At 36.1% G+C, this 13014-nt stretch overlaps 1 pseudogene; it reads right to left on the bottom strand.

The window, feature by feature from the left end:
* Positions 1–11233: 11233 nt before the first annotated feature.
* Positions 11234–11348, bottom strand: LOC122802078 (annotated as a pseudogene).
* Positions 11349–13014: the final 1666 nt, after the last annotated feature.

The raw sequence follows: 13014 nt of genomic DNA, 5'->3' as shown, positions 1-13014 counted from the left end.
CACCTACAGTTAAATTTAATCAGTTTCATAAAAATAAAAAAATGGCATATTTATATTGTGTATTTACTATTGCTGTTGTACACATGGGGGATGTTGCTGGGGGTATGCGGACACCTATGAGCAGTCTCGCTCATTATTTTGGGCTTTCTGCTGTTCTTCATTGTGGGGGCATGTACATTCTGAGAGCTCTGCTCTCAGACATGCACCCTGCACTCTTACATGCTCCATGTAAGAATAGGAGCTCAGGCAGCACACCTTCATTAATATGCATGGAGCGTTGCCCTCCTGCTCCTAAATGGCTGCTTCCATGCAGGACTAAGCTAGTCCTGCACAGAAGATTAGCAAATCCGGGGGTTTTAGTTCTCTAATTTTAATTTCCAATAATGCTGTGGTCTTCAGTAGGCTGTAGAAGTCTTCGAAAGTTGGTATTGTGTTTGTATTCCATCTTCTTGTTATACACTTCCTTGAAGTTATAGTCCATACTAGATACATGTTTGACCTATTCAAATGAGGCCCTTCGTTCACATTTAATAATAATACAAGAGCTTTAGTTAAATAAAATGATTCATTAAATAAAGCTTGTAGAAAGTTATTAATACCATTCTAAAATGGTTTAATTTTAAAACACTCAAAAAAAATGTGGTTCCAATCCGCATTGTGTACTTGCTCACATCTCCAACATATGCCTTTTATGCAAGAACAAATTTTATTGATTCTATCTGGGGTTAAGAATGCTCTGTGCAAGCATTTCCAATTAAAAACTTCCCAGTATTGTGTAAAGGATGTATATGTTATTGATAAAAAGATATTTGTTTTAATATCTTCAGTTAACTGTATTGAGTGCCCTTTTGTTATATATTTCCAATATGAGATTTTGATGTTGTTTTATTTATTTTTATTTTATTTTTATTTTACATTTATTTACCGGGAAAGTCTGACTTGTGTGAGGTCTATTTTCAGTGGAGGCCCGGGGAGAAAAGCTCCACAACAACACAATTACAACAATAAAACAATTCAGTACAGAGATATGTTTACAATCAAAGAGATATATCATATAATAGTTTGTTCTAGGCAAACTTAGCTTATACATTGTAGACCCTGGATGTCAGCATTGGTAGGAGAAGACACACATTGAGTGATGCAATCAAAAATTGATGCCATTAAGGAGACATGTCACCAGGTAAAAATAATTTGCAAGATAGTAAGCCCTGTATGGGAGTTTTTGAGTACTGTATATTAGAGATGGTCAGTAGTGAAGAGAGGAGGGTAGTAAGATTAGGAGGAGAGCAGGAAAGCATTTATGTGATGCAAGGACAGAGCCATGACTGCAAGAGGTATGACTTAAGCGACTTTTTGAAAAGTGAGATAGATGGTGCTGAGGAGATATTTTAGGGGAGGTTATTCCATTCCCTAGTGATGGTGTGAGAGAAAAGAGCTTTCCCTGCAGTACTGCTGGCTTTGGATATACAGAGCTGGGTTTTGTTGGATGAGTGTAGAGGATGGTTTGCTGAATATTGGTTTAGTAGTTGATTTAGGGCTGGAGGTTTGTGTGGGTTCCTTATCTTGTTGCAGGTGAGCACTAGTTGGTGGTAATTAATTAGCTGAGGGAGTTCTAACTACTTTAATTCCTTTAGGGCATGACAGTGATGACTTCTAAAGGTGGAGTTGTTGGTGAATTTTGCAATTTTATTGTAACATGATTGTAGTTTGTCTAGGTCTGTTTTCCTGATATGAATTAGGATTGGTGATGCATACTTTAGGGTAGACAGGTGGGTTTGGGCTAGGGAGATTCATGCTTGGTCTGATAGGAACTTTTTGTGTTTGTATAAGGTTCCTAATTTTTTATGTACCTTTTCAATGGTTTGTGAGATATGGACATCAAAGTGAAAACCCGTATCTAATTCAACACCGAGGAGCTTAGTATGGGGACAGGGGGAGATTGTGGTGCTATTTTTGGAGGTGATAGTGAAGGAAGGAGTTGTGGTTTTGTATTTGTTGGGGAAAAAGAAGTAATTTGGTTTTGTTGGGATTTAAAATAAGTTGGATATCAGTAATCCATTGTTCCGCAGAGCAGAAGGATTCTTGGGTAACTTTTGAATAGTGGTTATGGATGGGGCTGAGCAGATTAGTGTGGAGTCATCTGCTTACTGTATAAGTGATGCATGCAGGGTGGAGGTATGCAGTTTGTTAGTGAAAATGGTGAATAGTAGATGACCTTGCATTGATCCTTGAGGAATGCCTATAGTAGTTGGTAGTAGAGGGGATAGCATACCTTGCCATTTGACTGATTGTGTTCTATCAGAGAGAGATAGTTTTTGAACCAGGAAGTAGTGGAGGGGGTGAAGGACATGGTGGATAAAATGTCTAAGAGTAGGTTATGGGAGACCATGTCATATGCTTTAGATAGATCTAAGAATATGGCTGATATGAAGTTGTTGTTGTTTCTTAGTTGATTAGCCTGGTTGGTAAAGGAGAGAAGAGCAGTAGTTGTACTATGGTTTGGGCAGAAGCCATGCTGTGTGAAGGAGAGGAAATTATGTGAGGTTAAGGAGTGCATTACTTGGGTGTGAATGCATTTCTCCAGAAGCTTGGAAAGGGGGGATAGGATAGCAATGGGCCGGTAGTTTGATAGTTCATAGGAGTTGCCACCCTTGTGTAGGGGAATAATATATGACACTTTCCATAGTTGGGGGATATAAGCTTTTTTTATAGAGCAGTTTATAAGAATTGAGATAGGGTAGGCTAGTGACTCTGCAGCTAATTTTAGGAAATCAGTGGGTTGACCGTCTGCTGCGAGAGTAGTGAATTTTAGTTTAGAGAGTAGTTTTCTAACTGTGGAGGTTGGTACAGGTGAGAGTGTAAAGGTGGGTATGTTATTTTGATCTATAGTTGGGGTGAATTTAGAGTTATTGTTGGATAGCTGGCTAGATAATGAGAGAATAGATTTTGTGATGGTTAAATTGAGTAGCTATGCTTTCATTATCAGTATTGGTGTTGGGAGCTGGGGTGGTAGTTTCGCCAGGTTTGAGAAGGGAATTGATAGCCCGCCAGAACTTTTGGGGGATTTTAGTGTTTGTTTTGGATGTCTAGGAAGTAGTTTTGTTTATCCATTTTTATTTGTTTTTTGGCATGCTTCCGAAGTTGTTGATATTTTTGCCTTTCTTGATTATTGTTATTCTTTTTCCAGTTCTTCCAGGCATTGTCTCTGGCTTTTAGTAAGGCTTTTGTTGTCCAAATTAGCCAAGGGGCATAGTTGACTTTAGTTCTAAGTTTCATGCTTGGAGCTAGTATATTTAGAACATTCATAAAAGTATTATTGAATAACTCAACCGCCTAGTCTAATGGTAGAGATTTTAGTGGGTGCCAGATTGTTGTAACATGCTCTTAAGAATTTGTGGATTTACCTTGTGTTCATCTCTAGTTTCCTTAAACAGTATTGGTTTGGGTGTGTTTACTTGTATATGAAGGAGGAATTTGGGGCAGTGGTCACTCAGTTCATCAGGTAGGCAGCCCATATGATAATTTTCTTTGGGGAGATTAACTAAAGTCCAATTGAGAATGGAGGTTCTTTTGGATTTTTTGTCAACTCTGGTGGGTTCTTGGATCAATTGTGAGAAACCAAATAAGTTAATATGGTGTGAGGATTGAAAAGCCAAAGAACCAAACTCCAGATAAAATAACCACTTTGTTTTTACGTTCACTTAATATGGTGTGAGGGATTGTTGGAGTTACAGGCTAGCCAGTCTCGGTTTAGGTCGCCTAGCAGGATGGTTTGGTTTCTTGGGGTAAGTTGATTGTAGCCCATTGTAATATCTCTTGTATTACAGGTGATTTATTTCCTAGAGGAATATAACTGCAGAGGATGTTGATTCTCTTTTTGTTTTTGAGGGACATAGAGCCTAATGTTTCAGCATTCTGAAATTTGGGAAGTGGGGTTTCCAGAGGCTGGAGGTTAAGTGTATTTTTAAATATAATTGCAACTCCACCCCCCCATTTTTGGTATCTCTGTCTTACCTTAGGATGTTATAACCTGGGGGAGAATGTCTTCATTTTGTGTGGTAGGGTTTAGCCAGTTCTCAGTAATGGTTAATATATCTGGGGAGCAGTGGGCTATGAATGTGTGTAAGTCATGTAGTTTGTTGGGTATACTTCTTGAGTTTAGGTTAATAATAAGTAGATCTGATTTCTGTTTGTGTGAGAGAATTGGGTTGCATAGACCTGGGTTGGGGTGAATGTCTCCTGAGATTAGTAGCCATTTGTTGAGGAATGGCATGAGTTTTGTGGTGTGAGCTATATCTGTATGTTTTCTAGATACTGTTTGTCTATTGAGAGGTAGTGTGGTTAGTGTTTTGTGTATATAAAATAATGAGCTGTTGTTAAATAGTGTGGAGCAGATTACTATGTTTTTTGTGTATGTGTGTGTGTGTGTGTGTGTGTGTGTGTGTGTGTGTGTGTGTGTGTGTGTGTGTGTATGTGTGTGTGTGTGTGTGTGGGTATATGTTATGTGGAAGGTAGTGTTTAATGGTATGTTAGAGTGTACGGATGTGGTGTATGCTAGAGTAGTGTGAGTTAGTAGTAGTAGTAGTGGCAGTATGACTTGCATGGTCTGTGTGGGCTTAGGAAAAGGAATGTTTGTAAGCAGGAGGGTGTGGTATGGAAGTGGGAGTGGACTTGATGCCTGAGGGATGGTGATAGGCTGTTGTAGGAGGGGTGTGGCTATTTGGATTATAAGTCTAGGAGTACTGGGGGTGAGTGGGATTTGGGGGTAGGGTAGGGGAGCAGAGTGAGCCAGCGGGGCAAACAGAGTGGGTAGAGACAAGTGAAGGGAGCAGTTGAAGAAGAAGAAGTATCAGTAAAATGCTGACTAGGCGTGGGTAAATATAGATCTAAGGAATACAATGGTTGCAATCATAGGAGGACAGCTGGGTGCTTTTAGTAAGAGGATATAGTGGGATAATACCAAGAGCAAGTATTAGATGGCAGGTATGTAATATAGTTGTACTGTAAAATAGTGGGATAGATGTATAAAAGGTCAGACTGGATGATGATGCCACCTAGTAGACAGAAAGCATATTACAACAGTAGTGCGTTTTGTGAGATGGTTGGCCACGGATTAAGGATGGCAATATTTTCAGTTAAAAGGGGGTTAAAATAAAGGAGAGGAAAAGGTGCACTATTAAAGGGTAAAGGAGGGTAAAGGAGGGTATGGCCACTGGCTGTACTGGCTGGGAAGTGTGCCGTAAACCACTTAGAAGTGATAGATTACTAACTTAAGCTTTAGTGCTAGTTTTAGTAAATAACATACTTCCTTGCTTCTTTTCGTGAAAGGGTACAGGGATATAAAGGCAGTAAGATAAGACAACAGGTAGTTTGGAAAGTGTCCGTGGTCGACAGGTAGGCAGGTTCTTAAGTCCTAGTGCAGGAAAAGCAAGTTGAATAGTTCCCTGCTTCCTTTCATGAAAGGGCACAGGGATATGAAGCCAGTAAGATGAGACAACTGGTAGGTTGGAAAGTGTCCTTGGTCAACAGGTAGGCAGGTTCTTAAGTCCTAGTGCAGGAAAAGCAAGTTGGAGAGTTCCTTGCTTCCTTTCATGAAAGGGTACAGGGATATGAAGATAGTAAGATGACACAACAGGTAGTTTGGAAAGTGTCCTTGGTTGACAGGTAGGCAGGTTCTTAAGTCCTAGTGCAGGAAAAGCAAGTTGGAGAGTTGGAGAGGTCGGGAGATGCTGAGACCAGGAATGCACAGCAGCCAGGGGCTATTCCAGAGTTTAAAGATGGCGTAAAATTTTGAAATACTGTTTCCCATGTCAAAGTCATTATATATGATTTCATGTATGTATTTCATAAATTTAAGTATTTCTTTAAATGAAGAATCGTTAATTATTCTACTTAAATCTTGTGAATATGACAGAATACTCATTAAAGTTACCCAGTTCTGTTGTGGAATGTTGTATGTTGTTTTTATTACTTGCATATCTAAAACTTTTAGTTCTTTGATACATTGGAGCCAACAAACCAATCCTTTCTGTTCCCAGAAATTAATAATTTCTGTATATATTTTATGTGGAAAGTTCTTTGTGAATATAAATGGTGTTAAAAAATCAAATCAGATTTTTAAATCTGTATTTGCATTAATAATTTTCCTAAATGAGTCAATATAATAATTAATCATACGAGTTTTAGTGGCTTAAGTTATGTTATATTGCATACTAATACATATGTGCCATGGCAAATTGTTTTTATCTGTTACTTGAAATTTTTTTAAATCAAATTAATTTATTGATATTACAGTTGGTAATTCTTTCCAATTTGCAGAGTAATTTGGACTTATCTAATCGGAGATTGTTTTAGATATTGATGCTTTTATACATGTTTCTATATCATGAAAGTTTAATCCTCCCTGTTTCCATGGTCTGACATGATGTATTAAAGCTATTCTGTTTCTTTTGGGAAACCATAAAAATTTTAACAATCATGAATTTATTTCTTTAAGTATATTCCTTTCTAGTAACAGTTGTATTGCTGAGGCTATATATAGGATCTTGGGTAGTAAAAACATTTTTATTAACTGTAGTCTATCTTCAAATGGGAAGCCACGGTGGTGCAGTGGTTAGCATTGTCGCCTCACAGCAAGATATTCTCTGGTTCAATCCTCGGCTGGGGGGGCCTTCTGTGCAGAGTCTGCATGTCCTCCCTGTGGTCACGTGGGTTTCCTCTGGGTGCTCTGGTTTCCTCCTACATCCCAAAAACATGCTGCAGGTAGATTGGACACTCTAAAATTGGCCCTAGGTGTGAGTGCGTGTGTGTGTGCCTACTGTGGAAGGTTGGGTGCCAGGCTGGCAACTCAACACTGTAAAACTCCACTGCCAATCATGAGCAGACAGGTGATCCGCTGTGGCGACCCTTAAAAGCCGAAAGAAGAAGAAAAAGTAGTCTATCTTCAAATGTTAATATTATTTTGTTCCATTTTTCCAGAGATTTTAATTGTACTGATGATATTATTGTAGTTTTTTGAGACTAATTCATTATTATCCTTGTATAACTCAATTCCTAGATATTTTAAGGTAGATTCTTATTTCCCTATGATGTGATCCATAGTGTGCCGTTCTTTTTTATTTAAAAATAAAAATTTTGATTTTGATTTATTGAAATGGAGTCCTAAAGTCCTGTGAAATTTGTCAATTAATATATCTAATTCTTCTACTGTCTCATTTGTATTAGATAATGTTAATAATATGTCATCAGCAAATAGCATTACTTCAGAATTGTATTGTTCATAAACATCTATTCCTTTGATTTTTATATTGTTAAGAATTGAATCTGCCAATATTTCAATAGCCAGATCAAATAGAATCGGTGACATGGGACATCCTTGTTATATGTATAGATTTTGAGGTAAAAGGACCTAACTTGACATATGCTAAATTATTTGTATATATATTCTTTAGGAGATGAACAAAGGATGCAGGAAATTCAAATAGCCTTAGGATTTTGAATAAATAGTCCCAATTTAGGGAATCAAAGGCTTTCGCTATATCTAAGCCAATTATGAGTGTTTCTTTATTTTCTTTATTAACATAATCTATAAGAGAAATTATCCTTTTAGTACTGTCATGTGTGTGTCTATGATGTATACATCCAGTTTGATTATTATTTATTGTTTTGGATTGTGGTATTTTCATTCTGTTAGTTAATATTGTCATAACTATCTTATAGTCATTATTTAATAATGATATCGGTCTATATGAGGTGCAGAGGTTTGGGGATTTGTTTTCCTTTAGGATTGGTGTGATTAAGGAATATCTCTAAGAGGGTGGTATTAAAGCTTGCAACTGAATTTCTAATAGAGTTTTATGGAAGAGGGATAGTATCTTTGAAGGAAAAAGTTTATGTATTTCCATAATTATGCCATCTATACCTGGAGCTTTATTATTTTTACCTTGTTTTTTGTATCTGTAATTTCTTTGTAGGATATGAGTGCTTGCAGATCTAGTTATAATTTTTCTGTTTTTTTTTTATATTAGAGCATTTTTCATCTAGATTTAATTGATCAATATGTATATTTTATTTTTGGAAATGTTCCACATAGTGATTTCTATAGGCATCAAGAATATCACCTATATCCGAGACATTTTTCCCTTCCTTTTCATAGAAGATACTTTTAATGCTATTAGCTTTTGATTTTTTTCAGCTTTTACTGACAAAAGTTTGGATTGTACTCACAGCAAGAGGTTCTCCCATTCGATTCCCGGCTGGAGTGTGGGGAGTGCCTTTTCTGTGGAGTCTGCATGTCCTCTCCGCTGTTGGGTGGGCGTTCGAAAGACATGCGTAAATGGGCGTGCCTTCGATGAAGGTTGAATGTCGAGCTGGCACCTCAGCGTTCATGAAAATCAACTGCCAATCATTAGCAAACCGGAGTTCCGCCGTGGCAACCCCTAACCAGGAAAAATCAAAAAGAAAGGTGAACATGCCACGACAATGAAAGCAAACCAGATAAAATTCAATGTACAAAACAAAAAATCCCAAAGTAAAGGTTAAAAAACAATCCTTTATTCGAACAAGTGAGCGCTTTCATGTCTCCTGGATGCTTCTTCAGACTTAAAACACTGTGTTATATTTAAGCAGGTTTTGAACACAGTGTTTTAAGTCTGAAGAAGCTTCCCAGAGATGTGAAAGCGCTCACTTGTTCGAATAAAGGATTGGTTTTTAACCTTTACTCTGGTATTTTTTGTTTTGTACATTGACTTTTATCTGGTTTGCTTTGATTGTCGTAGTGTGTTCACCTTTCTTTGATTTGTCTGATTTTGTGAGGTGATACCTTATCCTGAGCTGTGGTTTTTCTGGACTGTGTTTTATATTGTTACCTAACCGGGAAAAGCCGAAAGACAACAACAACCAACTTAGGGTTTTACCATATATGTAAGCTTTTAATGAGTCCCGCATCATTATTTTATTTATCTCAGTGGTGTAATTAATATCTGAGAAGAACTATAATTCAGATAATAACCATGGTTTGAACTCTTTAATTGTAGTTATATATGCTGGAATTTTGGAGATAAAGATTAATGGTTTGTACCCATTTTGAACTTTTAGTATCAATGAATGTGTTCTGAAAAGGGGCCGGGAGTGATTGAGAAATTAATGATTTTAGAGTGTATGTCATGGGCATTAAATATTTTATCTATTCTAGTTTGGGTACCAAATCTGTAATCTTGATGGAAAAACAACAAAGATTTATCTTTTTTTAAATTTGAAAGTATCTACAAGATGAAATGATTCTACCCACTTGTTTAAAGCTTTTGATAGAGCAGATATATACAGCAGTCTTTTATTTGTTGTTTCAGAAATCTCAAATATATAGTTAAAATCTCCTCCTAATATTAAGTTGCCTTTATAATTACTGGAAATGAAATCCAAGTGTTTTTTAACAGTTCCTATTCCAGTGCCTTTGATCCAGTATAAATTGGCTAGGGTTCATATTCTGTTATTATATTTAACTATTACTAATGCCATAAGGCCTTCTTTATATTCATACCTATAAATGAATTCTGGGTTAATCACATTTATTTTCCACAAAATTGTTACCCCTTTTGTCTTTGTCCTATAAGTGGATTGTGCCAATATCATACATTCCTTAGGATTCCATTTGTAATTGTCATTTGTTTTGAAATGAGTATCTTGAAAGTAGACAATTTGTGCTTTGTTTATTTTTAAATATTTCAGTAGATTTGATCTCTTGCTAGGATTGTTTAAGCCATTGATATTTAAAGATAATAAAGTTAAATCCATCTTATGTTATTTAGACTATGTATTTTTTGTTTTATTGTGACTATTAAACATTTTCCTCTCATAACCATAACATATATGTTTGAGCTTTTAAAGGAAATTATCAGTTTTATACTTTTGAGTGTTTACCAATAAAGTAATGTTTTGGTCAGGCATATTAAAAATTTTTTTTGAAATAACAAATTTAAATAAATAAATGTTAACAAAACTAAGATCCACACTAGCCATGGAATGAAAATCATTCCTAATCTGATCGATAAACCTAGGTCCTTCAGATTATCACTCATACCTTGACATTCCAGAACATCTGAGCTCCATAAATTGAATTATCATATGGATAATATTTGTAACAGGAATAAGCAATATTTATATTATTTTGAACAAATATTGTACTATTGTAGATTAGACAGAATTCTAATGCAATATAAATGTCTGCTTACTGTATACGCAATTGATATTTACATGAAAGATAGATGACAAGCAATTCAATCATAGTAAAGTAGGATGTATCATATATAAAACCTCAGTAAAAGATTATACCACACAGTTATTTAACATATTCACCTTTATCGATGAAGTCTTTCAAAACATATTACTTAATATTAATAGATGGTAATAATATTTATACCTAATGTTTATAATACAATGTATTTTATTGGATATATCAGAAGTTATATTTCATTGCCAGCATTTAAGTAATCACTTTGTTTGTTACCAACTTACTTAAAGCATAAAGTTTGTTTTATGTGAACATTGATAAAAGTTAGTGCATTTTAATTATCAATGCATCCCTCTTCCCTCATTTCCTACACATAAGGATTTTCATATCTGTCATTTCTTAATATAAAATGAGTGAAATTGTAGGTTAAAAACAAAAAAAAAAATGTATTGTGATTATTGATTACAAGTTCCCCTTTCCATATTCATAAATTGCCATTTTATGGCATAGACTGAAAGTTTTTAGATTTAAATGGCAACATTCTATTTTGTATAATCAGCAAAGTTAAACTGAGTGATTATTGTCAATTTAATACTATTTGTTCAGAATGTGATTGTTACATTCTGTGACATTCCTAGTTCAAGATTCTATGGTTTTCTTTGAACAACTTTGTCAGTCTGATGCCATGTATATAACATTAGTTACCTTGGTAACAACTTAAGTATTATGTATAGTCAAGATGGGTTACAAAACCACAATTCAAGTTAAAGCAATATATGACTTGTTATGCACATTTACTTATATGAGAAAAATCATCATGCTTCCCCTTGATGTTCAATATAGTGTACGTCATTTATGACAAGTTAAAACAGTAGTGTTATTATACACAAGCCCATGTTATTAAACTGTCTATTGTCAATTTAATACTATTTGTTCAGAATATGATTGTTACATTCTGTGACATTTTAAGTTCAGGCTTCTGTTGTTTCTCTTGAACAACTTTGTCAGTTTGATGTCATGTATAAACATTAGTTACCGTGCTAGCCACTTAAGTATTATATATGCAATGGAAGAGCCTCGCCCTGGGGAAACCACCTTCTTGATCGTGGTATTCCCCCTGCCCTGGTAACCCCTTGACCTTTCAAACTATAGACCTATTGCCCTTCTCTCACCCCTAGCAAAAATTATGGAAAAATGTATACATCAGCAACTCGTACACTATCTCTCTCATCACAACATAATAGCAAACAGCCAGCATGGTTTCAGACCCCACCACAGTACCACCACTGCCCTTCTATCCTTTGTAGATACTATCAATAAAAATCGAAACAACAATACACTCTCTTCCGCACTTTTCATTGATCTCTCGAAAGCTTTCGACATGGTCAACCACTCTCTTAATCAACATTCTTGAATCCCTATCTTCTGATAAACTATCCTCTGACTGGTTTAAATCTTACCTTAACAACAGACAACAAGCAGTAATATGGGAAAACCATATTTCATCACTTCTGCCTATTTCCATCGGAGTTCCCCAGGGCTCCATCCTGGGTCCACTTCTGTTCTCCTCTTTATTAACGATCTTCAAGCTGCTATCCCACAAGCTACCTGCATACAATGCAGATGATTCTACCCTTATCTGCTCAGCACCCTCCCTACTGAACTCAGCTCAGTGACCCAAAACACCTTTAACACAGTAGAAACTTGGTTTCTAGACGGTTTCTCCTACTAAATGCCAAAAAAACTAAACTCCTCCTCTTTTCACCCACCTCTCGATCTCCCCCATTAAACTTTACCATATCTTCAAATAATGGCACTATTATCTCACCTGACCCAACTACTAAACTATTAGGAATAACCATTGACAACCATCTCTCCTTCGATCAGCACATTAACAACACCATCAAGATTGTAAACAGAAAAATTGGATCCCTTTATGCATCAAACCTTTCCTTACCCCAGCAACAAGAATCAAAATTGCACAATCACATCTCCTATCTACTCTCCTTACGCTTCCCCAATTTACACAAACCTTAAGAAAATCTATCTAAACAAACTTGTAACTTGCTACAACAACATAGCTCGTTTAGCCACTAGTAACCCATTTAGGACTCACCATTGTACTAACCTAAAACAACTCGGCTGGCTCGAATTTCAAAATTACCTAATAATTCCTCAACTCACTATAGCCCACAACATATTGTACCTACCTGACAACACCCCAATACTCTCTCAACTTCTAACCCCTTACAGCAATCTGAACTCACTTCGCTCCTCTAGTAAACTCTTGACAAAATCAATAAAGGTAAACAATGCAGCAGGTGCTTCCCTTTTCACTAACACTATAGGTAAAACTTGGAATCTCTTACCTAGTGACATAACTTTGACTGAATCCCTGCCACAATTCAAGCAGAAAATCAAACTTTACTATCTAAATCATTGGCTTTGTTCCTGCAGCACACCAGACTAACCTTTTTTCTTCTCTAGTTCCCCTCACTCTTCTTATGCACTACCTGTCTCATTTCACCACCTTTTGCTCATCTAATCTAACTAAGTATATGTTAAGCAAAATAGTTGACATGTAATGAACTGCATATTGTAAGTTTGTTTCTCTGTGTTATTATCTTTCGCTCTGTGTGTTATTATGACTTTCAATTTGATGCTATTCCTTAACAGTAATGATTTTTTTATGTATCGTTCTTGGTAGTTTAGTGGAGCTTTTCTCCTCGGGCCTCTGCTGAAAATGGACATGTATCCAGCCAGACTAGCCCGGTCAACAAATGTAA

This window comes from Protopterus annectens, chromosome 1.part0 (assembly GCF_019279795.1).
Source record: "Protopterus annectens isolate FY-2018-M chromosome 1.part0, PAN1.0, whole genome shotgun sequence".
Classification (NCBI taxonomy): Eukaryota; Metazoa; Chordata; order Ceratodontiformes; family Protopteridae; genus Protopterus; species Protopterus annectens.
This window is presented reverse-complemented; position numbering and strand designations above follow the sequence as displayed.